Source organism: Hevea brasiliensis, chromosome 16, assembly GCF_030052815.1.
Source record: "Hevea brasiliensis isolate MT/VB/25A 57/8 chromosome 16, ASM3005281v1, whole genome shotgun sequence".
Lineage (NCBI taxonomy): Eukaryota > Viridiplantae > Streptophyta > Magnoliopsida > Malpighiales > Euphorbiaceae > Hevea > Hevea brasiliensis.
In genome coordinates this window covers 21,381,981-21,397,814 of record NC_079508.1, presented here as the reverse complement: position 1 = coordinate 21,397,814, position 15,834 = coordinate 21,381,981, and the positions used below count along the sequence as shown (strand labels likewise).

Here is a 15,834-nt window from a genome sequence, read left to right as displayed (position 1 = left end):
ATCACCAAAGGACAATTTCTATACATTCTATTAACCCTGACTTCCTGTCCTAGTGGACTTGTTACTAGTACCTCAAAGTCCATTTTTGTACATGGAACAGCAATGCAATCAATGATGCTAGCACTCACATAAGAATGGGTAGAACCCGGATCAAATAACACAAATACATCTTGATTAAAAGTTGAGAAGGTACCAGCCACAACATCAGATGTCTTTGCCTCTTCCCTCTGTCTCATTGCATAGATTCTGACTGGAGCACTATCTTGCTCTGAATGTTTCACTGTGCTTTGGCTGCCTGCTGGGCTACCTCTACCCCTGCCTCTACCTCTGCTGGGTGGTTGTGAACTTCTAGTGACAGGGCTCTGAACTGACCCTTCTGCAGTAGTAGGAGGTGGTCCAACTCTGCGATTATTGGTGCAATCCTTGGCAAAGTGTCCTGTGCCTCAACAGTTATAACAGGCTCCAATAGCCTTGTAGCATATCCCACCATGATTTCTTCCACAGGTTTCACATTGGCGGGGAGGGTAAGAACCTCTGGTACTCTGCTGACCAGATAGAGGAGGCTTCTGTCCTGAATATCTTCCCCTACCAGACTTCTTGCCACCTCTGCCATGTCCCCCATAGTTCTTCCTCTTTCCAGTAGGACCACTAAAACTCTGTTCTACAGATTTTCCCTCTTTCTCTGTCTTCTCTGATTTCTTTTTCTCAGGAGCAGCTTCAAATTCAATTCTTTCCAACTCTAGGGGTTGAGAAACAAGTTCAGAGAAGTTAGTGGGTTTGAACCTGACTACTTGTAATCTAATACTGGGCTTCAAGCCAGTTTTAAACCTCTTGCATCTCTCCCTGCTGGTAGCAAGTAAACTTACTGCATAATGGCTCAGGCGAGAAAATTCTCTTTCATACTCAGCCACTGATCTGCTCCCCTGTTTCAAACTTAGGAACTCTTGTAGCTTCTGATCTACATAAGCATCAGGGACATATTTTTGTCTGAATTCCCTGAGAAAGTCATTCCATGTTAGCACTGCAGGTTCTACCAAACTATGGGGAATGGTTTTCGACCAGTCATAAGCATCCCCCTGTAGTAGAGATACAGAGTATTCAAATCTGAGCTCCTCTGTGCAGTGCAGTTTCTTGAATACTCTATCCATCCTCTCTAACCACTGTTCAACCTCTAGAGGATCTACTGTCCCCTTGAACTCTGTAGCCCCATACTTCATCAATTTGTCATACTGCCTAGTAGGAGACTGTGGTTGTACCACTGGTGTCTGTATTGGGACTTGAGTAGGCACATTATCAGCCATTTGTTGGAACATTGCAGCCATCTACTGAGTGAATTGAGCAGGAAACTGCGGTACTCCTGGGGCTGGTGCAGCTGAACCACTGACATTATGTAGGCCTGGGGCATCCCCTTGCACCTCAGCCTCTATAGATTGATCAACTGAACGATCACCCTCTTCCATGGTCAATGCGAGGATCTTAGATCTCCTTAACAATTAACACAAAGATATTTCCTCTCGTTAGTGCATATTTATAATGTAATGTACTGTATGTATCAAACAATGATATTGAGCAGTTGTACTATGAAGAAAGAATATTCAAGTCACATATGAAAATACAATTTAAAAACTTTGCTCTGATACCACTAAAACAAGTCACACCCTACCCCTCTATAAGGCATAACATGATCTCGCAGTATACCTAATGAATTACCAACTCCGTCTACTGATAACCCATTAAATACACTACAAGGGATTTTAAAAACTTTTCTTGCTTCTTTTACAGTGGTGAGCACTATTTACAGGTGTAAAAAACTTTTGTGAACTGAAGTGAAACGGCTAACTCATTTGGACCATTAGAAATTTTCTATAAAAATTTTGGCAGAGTGCCATCTGTATTTTGGATAAAACAGTTCTTCAGAAAACCTATAAAAAGCACTTCAATATATTTCCAAATCTCAACTGCATCATATTTCTCAACACAATATATTTTTCAACTTAAATCCACAGTAATTTTTCAAAGACTGAGATACAAGAAATATAACACAATTTTTTTTTTACAAGTCAAAATAACTCATAATTTACTTTACAACTTCAATGTACAATTTTAATTTACAACTGCTCAAAACCAAAAACAATATATACATACAGTGGTCATACATTACAGTACAAAATGCAAAATGTGGTATACTCGTTATACCCGAAAAATCTCTCGCTGGGTGTACTAGCAGCCTAGTTTGCTGCCCTGTCTGTCTGTCTACCTGCAACAGCAATAAAAAAGCTATCGCTGAGACAATGTCTCAATGGTGCACAACATTTACCAAATACAACTTTAAATCACAATTCATAAATCATATAAATAGTGGATACTTAAAACCATAGTTAAATTCAAGACAATAAATGTCATAAGGAATTTAACACAATATCACATTAAATCTCAGTAATCAAAACATAGTTAAATTTAAAAGACAGTGAATGTCAATAAGCATTTAAACTCCATTTCACAATTTCACAATACATATCAATAAACAATGCACAGCTTAATCATGTTCCAAAGTTCAATTCGTCCCAAAAGCCGATAGCTAATGAGGTATTCAATTCGTCCCAAAAGTCAATGACTAATGAGGAATAACATAGCTAGCTAGCAAAAATATGAGTACTCATCCAATTCATCCTCAACAGGCACACATCTCAACACTTCAGCCAGAGAGGGAATTCAATTCGTCCCACTAGACAAGCTAGCGAGGAATACAATCAATATACATGATAGCTGTGGTTTCAAACCATTTCTAATGCTTTTCAATCAATAAGTATCCATCAATATCATTCAAACAATTTCTCACAATTTCAAACCATTTACAATGCTTTTCAAGCAATAAATATCCATTCAAACACATTTCCACAATTTAAAACAATAATGTACAAATAGTCATAATTCATTTCAATTGAAAAATTCAAAAGAAATAGTTGTTGTGCACAAACCTCTGATAATTGTCTCCTGGTCTGGACTTAGTGTTTCCTTCCCTTTCCCTAAGTCTTTACTAACTGAGAAACACAATTTGAAGTGTTTCAGTACTAAATTAAACTGTCTCTATCGATAATTCTTGATAAGTAATTCACTGAAAGCTATTATTTGCTTAATCAACCTAATATATCGACCCTCGATGCATTCTAGGTAAATTGGGTTTTAGTGTTACTAATATGTCACATTCGATAGTCTTTTAGGGTTGGTACATGTTACCAATTTCATTTCGATAGTCACATTCGATAGTCATAAGGTCCATGAATGCTGCTGGTGCATTTGTTAGGCCAAAGGGTATCACCAGGAACTCATAATGCCCATACCGGGTCCTGAATGCAGTTTTTGGTACATCTGCATCCTTCACTCTCAGCTGATGATACCCTGATCTGAGATCAATTTTAGAAAATACTCCTGCTCCCTTCAACTGATCAAACAGATCATTAATTCTAGGCAATGGATATTTGTTCTTCACAGTCACTTTATTCAACTGCCGGTAATTGATGCATAATCTCAAAGTCCCATCCTTCTTCTTTACAAACAGCACTGGAGCTCTCCATGGTGACACACTGAGGCGTATGAACGCCTTATCTAGTAACTCTTGCAATTGGATTTTCAACTCCTTTAACTTAGTAGGTGCCATCCTATAAGGAGCAATAGAGATTGGTGCTATACCTGGCAGTATTTCAATAGCAAATTCGACTTCCCTTTATGGTAGTAAACCAGGCAATTCTTCAGGGAACACATCTGGGAAGTCTCTTACTATGGGTATATCACACAGATCTGGCTTAGCTTGCCTAGTATCCACCACATGTGCTAGGTAGGCTTCACAGCCTTTTCTCATCAGTTTTCTTGCAACTATGGCTGAGATAACATTGAACAAGAAATCTGTCCTTTCCCCCACAACTGTAATCTCATTACCCTCAGAAGTTTTCAGGGAAATCCTCTTCAATTTACAATCAACCATTGTCTGATGACGTGACAACCAGTCCATTCCCAAAATCACGTCAAACTCATGGAAAGGCAATTCAATCAGGTCTGCCAAGAATTCATACCCTTAAATCCTTAATGGGCAACCTTTGTACACCTTGTTCACCACCACACTGTGGCCCAATGGATTAGTGGCCAGAATGTCTCGGTCACTCTCCCCTACTAGTATCCCCCTTTCTACGGGTAGGTTGATGCAGATGTATGAATGAGTGGATCCTGGATCCACCAATGCATGCATAGATGTGTTGTAGAGGGAGAACGTACCCCTGATAACATCCAAGGCATCTTGCTCCTCTTGAGCTCTCATGGCATAAGCTCTGGAAGGTGCTCTAGCCTCTAGCCTCTCAGCTGGCTCAGATGCAGATCTCTATAATGGACCAGCTGCCTCAGATTTACGGGCTTTCTACCCTTTTAAGGTGCAGGGGTGGGCTTATCTGCTTGTGCTGGAGCAGCTGTAGCAGTTCTGCATGGACAGTTCCTTAACTGATGCTCTGTAGACCCACACCTAAAGCAGGCACCCATCACTCTCCAACACTCCCCCTTATTCCACTTCAGGCTATGTGGACAAGCAGAAGATGTTGGGGCTGGTCCCCTGAACACCGTCTCTAGAAAGCAACCCATTGATGGTGTGGACTGACCTCTCCTAGGTGTGAACTGTAGCCTGGGCCCCTGGGACTGACCCTGACCTTGAGGCTGACCTAAACTCTGAGCATGTGGATCTCTGAACTTCTTCCCAAGTGTAGGAGATGAGCTAGACTGACTTGGGCCCCTCTTCTGCTGTCTCTCTCTCCTAATCTGCTCACTTATTCTGACTTTCTCAACTTTTACTGCAGCTTTCACTAACTTGGTGAAGTCCATGATTCCCAAGGCAGTGATCATTATCTTAATGTTGTCATTCAGCCTCTCTTCAAATCTTCTACACTTTTTGGCCTCATTAGGGACTATCTCCCTTCCATAGCGGCTCAATTTGACAAATTCTCTTTCATACTAAGCTACTGTCAACTGTCTTTGCCTCAGGTTAATAAATTCTCTCCTCCTATCTTCCAGGTACACACTTCCCACATACTTCTTTCTGAATTCATTGAGAAAGAACTCCCAGGTTATTTGTTCTGGCTGCACTTCACTGGACATTGTATCCCACCATTGATATGCATCATCTTGCAGTAGAGACACAACAGCTTCTAGGTTTTGCTCTGGGGTGCAGTGGAGTTGTTTTAAAACTCTTCCTGTTCTGTCCAACTAGTTCTTAGCTACAACAGAATCATCTTCTCTCTTACTAAGAAAATCTACTGCTCCAAATTTCTTGAGTTTCTCCAAATGAGATTTTTGCTGTGGAGGTGGTGGTGGTGGCATTACCCCTGCCATTTGTCTGAAAAATTTAGCTATTTGCTGAAATATGGCCTGTGGAGGATGTGCAAGCTCTGCTAGAGTAGGTTCTCCCCTACCCCCAGTTTCAGCTGTTACAGTTGGAGCATGACTCTCCACTTCCTCCTCAACTGCCCTCTGAGACGTGGGGTCCATATCCTAATCAAAATAAGAAAACCAAACAGATCTGCATTAGTGTCACATCAACTCTTACAAATGCAATGCATGGTATGGTCTCGATCTAGACCCAGAAACGCCTAAACCGTGCTCTGATACCACTAAATGTGACACCCTTTGCCCGTCTACAGTATAGCCGAGCAAGATATGTCACACATTGTATCGGAACACCATATTTTATCTCATTTATTGTTATCCTTTCTTAATTTATTTCTTTATGGTTATGAAATACAATTTGTGAAATTTGACTCATTTAAGTCATTTATTGAAATCATAAATTCATTTGAGTTTTGAAAAATTTTATAGAAAATCTGGTAGAGTACCGGTTAAAAATGGATAAAACAGTTCTTCAGAGCCTGTGAAAAACACTTCTAATACATTTCCCATCATTCTCAAACTCCATTATATCAATATAATCTCAATATTTCTCAACCATTTTTCAAAAATTCTTCTATTTGTCATTCATTCATTTCACATGATAATCATGTATAAATCATAAATAAATACTAAATTTTCATTTATAAACACAAATTACAAATATTTGCATTAATACCAAAATATATTACATGAGTTTCAACTATACATTAGAAAATAAAAGTTTAATTAAAAAATACAAACAGTACAAAATACCAAAATGGGACCTAGTGTCCTAATAATGCACTGTAGTCTATGAGGTGACACGGACACTATGTAGATCTGTATACAAGTCTCACCCAGTTTGTGGTCTACTGGGCTCTCTATCAGTCTTTCCAGAATCTATGCGTGGCAAAAAGCAACGCGCTAAGCAATATAGCTTAGTGATGCTAATAATAAATAAAAGAGAACTAAAAAGAAAATAAATATGCAGTGTATATGTTGATTTCTTATACAGACAATTTATTTGTAATATTATTCATATGGCATTGTTTACATTAGTTATTTACTTAAATTTATCCATTTCCATTTTGGTTGCCCAAGTAACCTATACTGGATGACTGGACTGGATAAATGGGTAAACTGGCATTGGGTACCAAGTACCTCAGGCCGTCACACCATCGGTCACAATGTGTCTCCCAGTGTGCAACAGAACAGCTAATAAGCTGTAATAAACATTGGGCACAAGGCCAAGTATCACACTAATATTAGAATGGATAAAAGCCATAAAATCACAGAATGGCATAATGCCATGTGCAGCACTGCTAACTGAACCCTATTGGCATGCCAACCTATCCAAACCAATCTTACTAGGTGTACTAGGGCACATTACAAAGTTATTTCTTGAATATTTATACTTAACATGTAAGGTTACTATTCATTTAGTCATTTAAGTCAAATTATTGACTATCCAATGTATAATAGTTACATGAGTTCTAAACACATAGATTTACCACATTTTGGTTCCCAAAAGTGTTGGCATTAGTTGCCAATCATTGCTTCTGACCAATGGAGAATAAATAAAAAATTTCAGTTTTGGGTGCTAGAGTTTAATGTTTCATTAGGCCATTCTACAGTGAGAATTTGGCCAAATTTTCTCCATCAAAGTTGTTCTTTATTGTATCTAGTTACATTTCACTTTCTGAATCACCCCATTTGGAGTTTTCTAGCTCAAGTTACGGCTATTTCACCATAACTGGTCGGATTGCCTTTACCCAGAATTTCTAGGCAATTTTTGGTTCTGCCAGATTTGGTAGTTCAACTTTGGCTAGCAATTTCATTTAGTTAAGTCTATAATTTGAGTTTTTATTCTGCATGAAAGTTGTTCTAACTTGCCTAAGCTTTCCATTGATATAAATTTCAGGTTAATTGGACCTTTCTACACTGAGTTATGACCAAATGAATGAACACTGTTCATTTGGTCATTTTGCATAGGCAGAATTGGTGCTACCCGGATTCGGTTAATTTTTAGGGCATCCTAAGTTTGTTTTCTGGACAAGTTTCCTTCATCAAAGTTGTGCCATTATGTGTCTTATTGCACGTCCAATTGGCCTTGCACCAATTGAACCTACACAACTCAATTTATAGCTGCCCAAACTTGCTGGACTCACCTTTAGACCTGCAGGGCACATTGGACAGCATATCTAACCTCAAATTCCTTGGCACCATTCACTGAATTTCCTACTCAAACATGACCAAATGGTCACTAATTGAACATTACAACTTCTTTTCATCAATACATAAACAAAATCGCAATTTTGGTACCCAAACCCTAACTCCAACAACTACAATTCTTCATATACATACAATCCATGAATTAAAACACCAAAATCATGTTCAATGGCAGCAAATAAGTGCATAATTTATTAATTTTACTCTCATCACATTTAGTGTTTTTAGTGTGTTTTATGTTTAATTTAGTTGGTTAAAATATATTTATCATTTAGACATATTTTTAGATAGTTGTGGAATAATTGTGTTAAATGGATAAATTTTCAGTGTTTGACCTTTGCTGTATTTTTCAGGTGTTTCTAAAGTTGTGGGTCTCCAAATTAATTGTTGTTTAATCCATTGAAAAGCTAAGATAGAGCACTTCAAATGATAAAGAGGGACCAAAGCCCAAATCAGTCTCCAAGATTGACAAAATGAGCTATGGATCTATTGCAAAAGCCCAGACTCGATGAATCACGACCAGTTTTAGTATTTATTTTATATCTGGAGTTTCAGACATCCAAATGAAGCAATGCTAAGCCCAATTGAACCTTAAGAGCCACCTCTACAACTTCTATGAAGGGATGGACGCGAGATGAGGCCATTTTAATTTTCAAAAATGGCAATGAATTTGTCATAATGGGCTGGACTGTCTAGCTGAACCAGTCTCGGTTTTTGGGCCATAACTTGTTCTGTAGACCTCGGATTTGGGTCCATGAGTACCCGTTGGAAAGCTAAGAAATAGGGCTACAACTTTCATGAAGAGGGTAGAGGCAAATTCAGAAAGAAAGTTGCTGAAAATCTGCCTTGATTCCAAAAACGTGAATGCAATATGAAAATCTGCATCTTGAATTTCAAAACATTTCCTAGTTTGGTTTGGTTCCTATCTTTGGTATTAGGTTTTTTTTTTTAGTATAAATACATCTTTGGGCAACAGCTAAGAGCATCCTAATTCAGACTTTCGTTCTCCATTCTCTTTTTAGATTTTTTTCTTTATTTTTTTTTATTTTTCTGTAAGCCATGAACATGAGTGGCTAAGTTTTTAATTCAGTCCAAGGGATTCAAGTTTTTTTGCTTGATTTGTGAGACCAGGTTCTTAATTTAATTTATGTGTTTTTGAATATCTATTATTTTCTGATTTAATTGTTTTTGATCTGTTGAATGATTTGCTAAAAAGGCCTATTAGTTAATTGTTTGATTTGATCAATTGCTAGTTCATCTTCATAATCCGTAATTGTTGTGTAAGATTGAACATGAGTAGCAATTAGGTTTTATTGATTATGATCCAAGTTTTGGATAATAACTTAAGGAAATAATAGGGTGCATTAAATGATTTATGCTTCATAAATTATTGTTCAGCTTAACTACTTCCTATTCTTAAAGCAGTTATTAATTTGATGAGGATTGCTTAATACCAATTCAGTTAATAATTAGAGTCAATAAGAGTGCTAGGCTCGAATTGATGAGTATAGGGAAGTCAGAGGTTTACCTCGCTGTTTGGTAAATCTACGTTAAGTATTCAATAAGATATAATTATATTTCTTTTGTCTATGATCAAATCAATTCATTGGAATGCAAATTACCTTGGACTGAAGTTTATTTAATTGGAGAGTTTCTTATTTTTAGATCTTAATTTTCGATTTTTGATTTTTTCTTTGGATTGTGAATTAACTCCCCTCCCCCTCGCCCCAACCTTTATTTTTTTTTTCCATTACACAAGTGCACAAAATTTAATAATTCAGTCTCTAGGGTTCGACCTGGATTTGCCACTTACTGCAGAAAATATTTCATAATTGGTGATTTCAGTTAATTTAATTTCTGGTGGATTCGACACCCATCAAGAATTTTGGCACCGTTGCCGGGGACTGAAGTTTATTTGATTTCGTGTTTTTGGTGTTAGATATTCTATTATTAATTTTGTTTGTGAGTTGTTGCTATTTTTAGGTTTTTGGAAAATAAAATAAAATAAAATAATTACGGTGTTACTGTTCATTATTACTGTTCATTAAGAATTTTGGTTGAACTTGGAGGGCAGCCCATACCTATTTTGAAGGAAACGACGCTCTGATCAAGACCAAAATTCCATTGTTTTCTAGGGTTTTGAGGCATTCTTTTAGTTTTTACTTTGATTTCTCTTTGTTTATGACAAGAATTTCTCAATCTGGTGAGTTGATCTTTGATCCAGAAGTAGAAAAAACAGCTAAACGGTTAAGAAAATTGGCTAAGCAAGCTAGGCAGATTACAAGTACATCTGAAGGAGTCCAATTTCCAAAGGAGCTAAGTTCGGATTCGGATTCAGAGTTAAGTTCCGAAAACTAGACCATGGCTGCTGCTAGGATTTTGAAAGAGTTGGCTGCTCCTGATCTAAACCAACAGCCTTTGTGTATCCAATACCCTGCTTTAAATGCTGCTTTTGAATTGAAATTTGGACTAATCCATTTGTTGCCTAAGTTTCATGGTCTTACAGGTGAGGATCCACATAAGCATCTAAAGGAATTTCATGTTGTGTGTTCCAGCATGAAACCTCAATGAGTTTTAGAGGATCATATCAAGCTTCAAGCTTTTCCCTTCTCACTGGAGGGCACAACTAAGGATTGGTTGTATTACCTCCCTTTTGGATCTGTCAACTCATGGAATGGGATGAAGCAGATATTTTTGGAGAAGTATTTTCCTGCTTCCCGTGTTGCCAACATAAGAAAAGAAATTTGTGGCATCCGACAATATAATGGAGAGAGCTTGTATGAGTATTGGGAGAGATTTAAGAAGCTGTGTGCAAGCTATCCCCATCATCAAATAAGTGAGCAGCTTTTGATTCAGTATTTCTATGAGGAACTTCTACCAATGGACCGCAGTATGATAGATGCTACTAGTGGAGGAGCTTTGGTTGACAAGACACCAGAAGAGGCAAGAAGGCTGATTGCTAACATGGCAGCAAATTCTCAACAGTTTGAAATGAGAATGGATCACACATCTATGAATGTTAATGAGGTAAGTACATCTAACCTTGAGAAACAAATTTCTGATTTAACTTCTTTGGTGTGGCAGTTGGCTATAGGGAACATGCAACTTGTTAAGGCATGTGGAATTTGTTTGGGTTTGGGTCATGCTACTGATATGTGTCCTGTGTTACAAGAGGATGAATCAATGCAACATGATAATACAGTAGGACATTATGGACAGCCACAACGTAGGTATGATCCCTAATCGAATACTTATAATCCAGGATGGCGAGATCATCCTAATCTGAGTTATGGGAATCAATCAGTGCAAAACCGATACCATCAATAGAGACCACAAGTGAATCAACCACCTCTACCTCTGCCTCCCTCAAATCAAGATATGTCACTTGATGAAATTGTTAAGGCTTTGGCTAACAATACCCAACAGTTTCAGTAGGAGACCAAAAATAGCATTTAAAACATAGAGAGGCAGATTGGTTAGTTAGCTTCCTCTATAAGCAAGCTTGAAGCTCAAGGTTCTGGAAAGCTTTCATCACAAACAGTCATGAACCCCAGAGAAAATGCGAGCGCGATACTGTTGCGGAGTGGGAAAGAAGTTGATAATCAGACTTCACATGAGTCAACCAAAAAGAAAAAGCAAGAAGAAAAAGAGTCTGAAATTGAGATAAATACTGAACCTAAACTAAATAAGGTTAATAATTATGTTCTTCCTCCGTTCCCATGCAGGTTGGCTAAAAATAAGAAAGAAGAACAAAAGAAAGAAATTTTGGAGACTTTCAGAAAGATGGAGATCAATATACCTTTACTTGATGCGATCAAACAAGTTCCCAAGTATGCTAAATTCCTTAAGGAATTATGCACTACAAAGTGCAAGTTGAGGAATAATGAGAAGATCAGTGTGGGAGAAAATGTGTCGGCATTAATTCAGCGAAAATTACCCCTTAAGTGTAAGGATCCAAGTTCATTTTCTATTCCCTACAAAATAGGTAATTCTAAATTTGAATGTGCAGATTTAGGAGCATCTATTAATGTTATGTCAAAATCAGTTTTTCAAACTTTAAATTTGGGTCTTTTGAAAGAAACCAGTGTCATTATTCAGTTAGCTGATCATTCTGATGCTTACCCATTGGGAGTAGTTGAGGATGTGTTGGTGCAGGTTGGAGAATTGATTTTTCCTGCATACTTTTACATTCTGGATATGGAGGATAGTGTTCCCACATCAAAGTCAGCTTTGATTTTGTTTGGAAGACCTTTCCTCAAAACTGCCAAGACAAAAATTGATGTGGATGATGGTACCTTAACTATGGAGTTTGATGGAGAAACTATCAAATTTAATATCTTTGATGCCATAAAGTATCCTGCTGATGATCATTCTGTCTTTTCTATTGATGTTGTTGATACAACTATGCAAGATTTCTTTGAGTTAAGCATGGAGGATGAGTTAGAAGTGGTGATTAGTCAAGGAATTCAAGAAATCAGTACCAATCCACCATTAAGTGTAAAGGTTCAAGAGGCAGTAATGGCAATGCAGTCATTACCTCCTATTCAAAAAATGTATGGAGTACCAAAGATTAACTTACCTGTATCTCACACAAAATTGTTACCTTCTGTTGTGCAGGCACTAGTCCTTGAACTCAAGCCTTTACCTGAGCATTTGAAGTATGTTTACTTGGGAGACAATGAGACACTTCAAGTTATCATCTCAAGTAATTTAACAAAAATTGAAGAAGACAGATTGACTAGGGTTCTTAGACTACACAAAGAAGCAATTGGATGGACAATAGCTGACATCAAAGGTATAAGTCCATTAGTGTGCATTCACAGGATTTTACTGGAGGATGAGGCTAAACTAAGCAGAGAAGCTCAAAGGAGATTGAACCCACAGATGATAGAGGTTGTGAAGAAGGAGATTTTAAAGCTACTGGTTGCAGGAGTTATTTACCCAATTTCAGATAGCAAATGGGTAAGTCCAGTCCAAGTAGTGCCAAAAAAATCAGGAGTCACTGTGGTAGCAAATCAAGATAATGAACTTGTTCCAACAAGGATTCAGAGTGGATGGCAAATGTGCATAGACTACCGCAAGTGAATTAAACAAATAAGGAAGGACCATTTCTCACTCCCATTCATTGATCAGATGCTTGAGCGGTTAACAGGTAAGTCTTATTTCTGCTTTCTTGATGGGTTTTCTGGATATAATTAAATTGTGATTGCACTAGAGGATTAAGAGAAGACTACCTTCACTTAACCTTTTGGAACTTTTGCTTTTAGAAGGATGCCCTTCGGGCTTTGTAATGCACCTGCCATATTTCAGAGATGCATGATGAGCATATTTTCATATTACATTGATACTTGCATTGAGGTATTCATGGATGATTTTACTGTGTATGGTGATTCATTTGATGCATGTTTACATCATTTAAATTCTGTTCTTGAGAGATGCATTGAGAAAAATCTTGTTTTAAATTTTGAGAAGTGTCATTTTATGGTGGAACAGGGGATTGTTTTGGGTCATGTTGTCTCTAATAGGGGTATTGAGGTGGATAAGTCTAAAATTGATTTAATTGTGAACTTACCCTACCCCACAACTGTGAGGGAAGTATGCTCTTTTCTTGGTCATGCAGGTTTCTATCGTAGGTTCATTAAGGATTTCTCTAAGATAGCATTGCCTTTGTCTAGACTCTTGCAAAAAGATGTTTCTTTTGAGTTCAGTGAAGAGTGCAAGGAAGCTTTTGACAAATTAAAATCTGCATTGACATCTCCCCCTATTATCCAGGCTCCTGATTGGACAATACTGTTTGAAATTATGTGTGACGTGAGTAATTATGCAGTGGGAGCAGTTTTAGGATAGCGTGTTGGGAAGCTCCTTCATGTGATTTATTATGCATCCATAAAACTCAATTCAGCTCAGCACAATTATTCTACGACCGAAAAGAGTTTTTGGCTATAGTTTTTGCTTTAGATAAATTTTGGTCATATTTGCTTGGTTCTAAAATAATTATCTTATTTGATCATGCAGCGTTGAAGTATCTCTTGGCAAAGAAGGAAGCAAAACCAAGGTTGATTAGATGGATCCTTCTGCTGCAAGAATTTGATCTTCAAATCAAGGATAAGAAAGGAGCTGAGAACCTGGTTGCAGATCATTTGAGTAGGTTAGTGACACAAGAAGATCCACTTCCTTTGCAGGAACTTTTTCCTGATGAGCAGTTATTTAAATTGCAAGGTATGATCCCTTGGTATGCTGATTTGGTGAATTATTTGGTTACTAAGGTTGTGCCTTTTGATTTGAGTAGAGCTATGAAAGAGAAATTGAAAAGTGAGGCTAAGTATTATGTGTGGGATGACCCATATTTGTGGAAATTTTGTTCAGATCAAATTATCAAGAGATATGTTCCTGATAATGAGATTCAATCTATTCTTGCTTTTTGTCATGCCTATGCATGTGGAGGTCATTTTGGACCCAAGAAAACAGGTCAAAAAATATTAGATTGTGGTTTTTACTGGCCCACTATATTTCGTGATTCATATTTGATTTGCGAAAATTGTGAACAATGTCAAAGAACAGGAAGTTTAACCCGTAGGAATGATATGATTCAGAATCCAATACTTGTTTGTGAGATTTTTATTGATTTTATGGGTCCATTTCCTTCTTCTTTTGGCTTTGTTAATATATTACTTACTATTGATTATGTCTCAAAATGGGTGGAAGCCAAAGCCACTAGGACTGATGATTCTTGTCACACCCTACCCCTCTGTAAGGCATAACATGATCCCGTAGTATACCTAATGAATTACCAACTTCGCCTACTGATAACCCATTAAATACACTACAAGGGATTTTCAAAACTTTTCTTACTTCTTTTATAGTGGTGAGCACTATTTACAGGTGTTAAAAACCTTTTTGAACTGAAGTGAATTAGCTAACACATTTAGACTATTAGTAATTTCTGTAAAAATTTTGGCAGAGTGCCATCTGTATTTTGGATAAAACAGTTCTTCAGAAAACTTGTAAAAATCACTTCAATATATTTCCAAATCTCAACTCCAACATATTTCTCAGCACAACATATTTCTCAACTCAAATCCACAGTAATTTTTTAAAGACTGAGATACAAGAAATATAATACAATTTTTACAAGTTAAAATAACTCATAATTTACTTTACAACTTCAATGTACAATTTTAATTTACAACTGCTCAAAACCAAAAACAATATATACATACACTGTACATATATTACAGTACAAAATGCAAAATGTGGTATACTCAATATATCCGATAATCTTCATTTGGATGTACTAGCACCTAGTCTCACGCTCTGTCCGTCTGTCTACCTGTGACAACAATAAAAAGCTATCGCTGAGACAATGTCTCAGTGGTGCACAACATTAACCAAATACAACTTTAAATCACAATTCATAAATCATTTAAATGATGGATACGTAAAATCATAGTTAAATTCAAGACAATGAATGTCAGAAGGAATTTAACACAATATCACAATAAATCTTAGAGATCAAAACATAGTTAACTTTAAAAGACAGAGAATGTCAATAAGGATTTAACTCCATTTCACAATCTCATAATACAAATCAATAAATCACACACAGCTTAATCATGTTCCAAAGTTCAATTCGTCCCAAAAGCCGATGGCTAATGAGGTATTCAATTCGTCCCAAAAGTCGATGACTAATGAGGAATAACATAGCTAGCTAGCAAAAATATGAGTACTCATCCAATTCGTCCTCAACAGGCACACACCTCAACACTTCAGCCAGAGAGGGAATTTAATTCGTCCCACTAGACAAGCTAGTGAGGAATACAATCAATATACATGATAGCTGTGGTTTCAAATCATTTCCAATGCTTTTCAATCAATAAGTATCCATCAATATCATTCAAACAATTTTTCACAGTTTCAAACCATTTACAATGCTTTTCAAGCAATAAATATTCATTCAAACACATTTCCACAATTTAAAACAATAATGTACAAATAGTCATAATTCATTTCAATTGAAAAATTCAAAAGAATTAGTTGTTGTGCACAAACCTCTGATAACTGTCTCCTGGTCTTGACTCTACTTCCCTTTTCCTGAGTCTTTGCTAACTGAGAAACACAATTTGAAGTGTTTCAGTACTAAATTAAACTGTCTCTAACGATAATGCTTGATAAGTAATTCACTGAATGCTATTTTTTGCTTAA

The 15,834-nt window shown here is 37.0% G+C and overlaps 1 non-coding gene across 1 annotated transcript; it reads right to left on the bottom strand.

The window, feature by feature from the left end:
• Positions 1-10,359: 10,359 nt before the first annotated feature.
• LOC131175113 (small nucleolar RNA R71) lies at positions 10,360-10,466 on the bottom strand. The gene has a single exon (XR_009145274.1). It is a non-coding gene; the product is annotated as a small nucleolar RNA R71 (small nucleolar RNA).
• Positions 10,467-15,834: the final 5,368 nt, after the last annotated feature.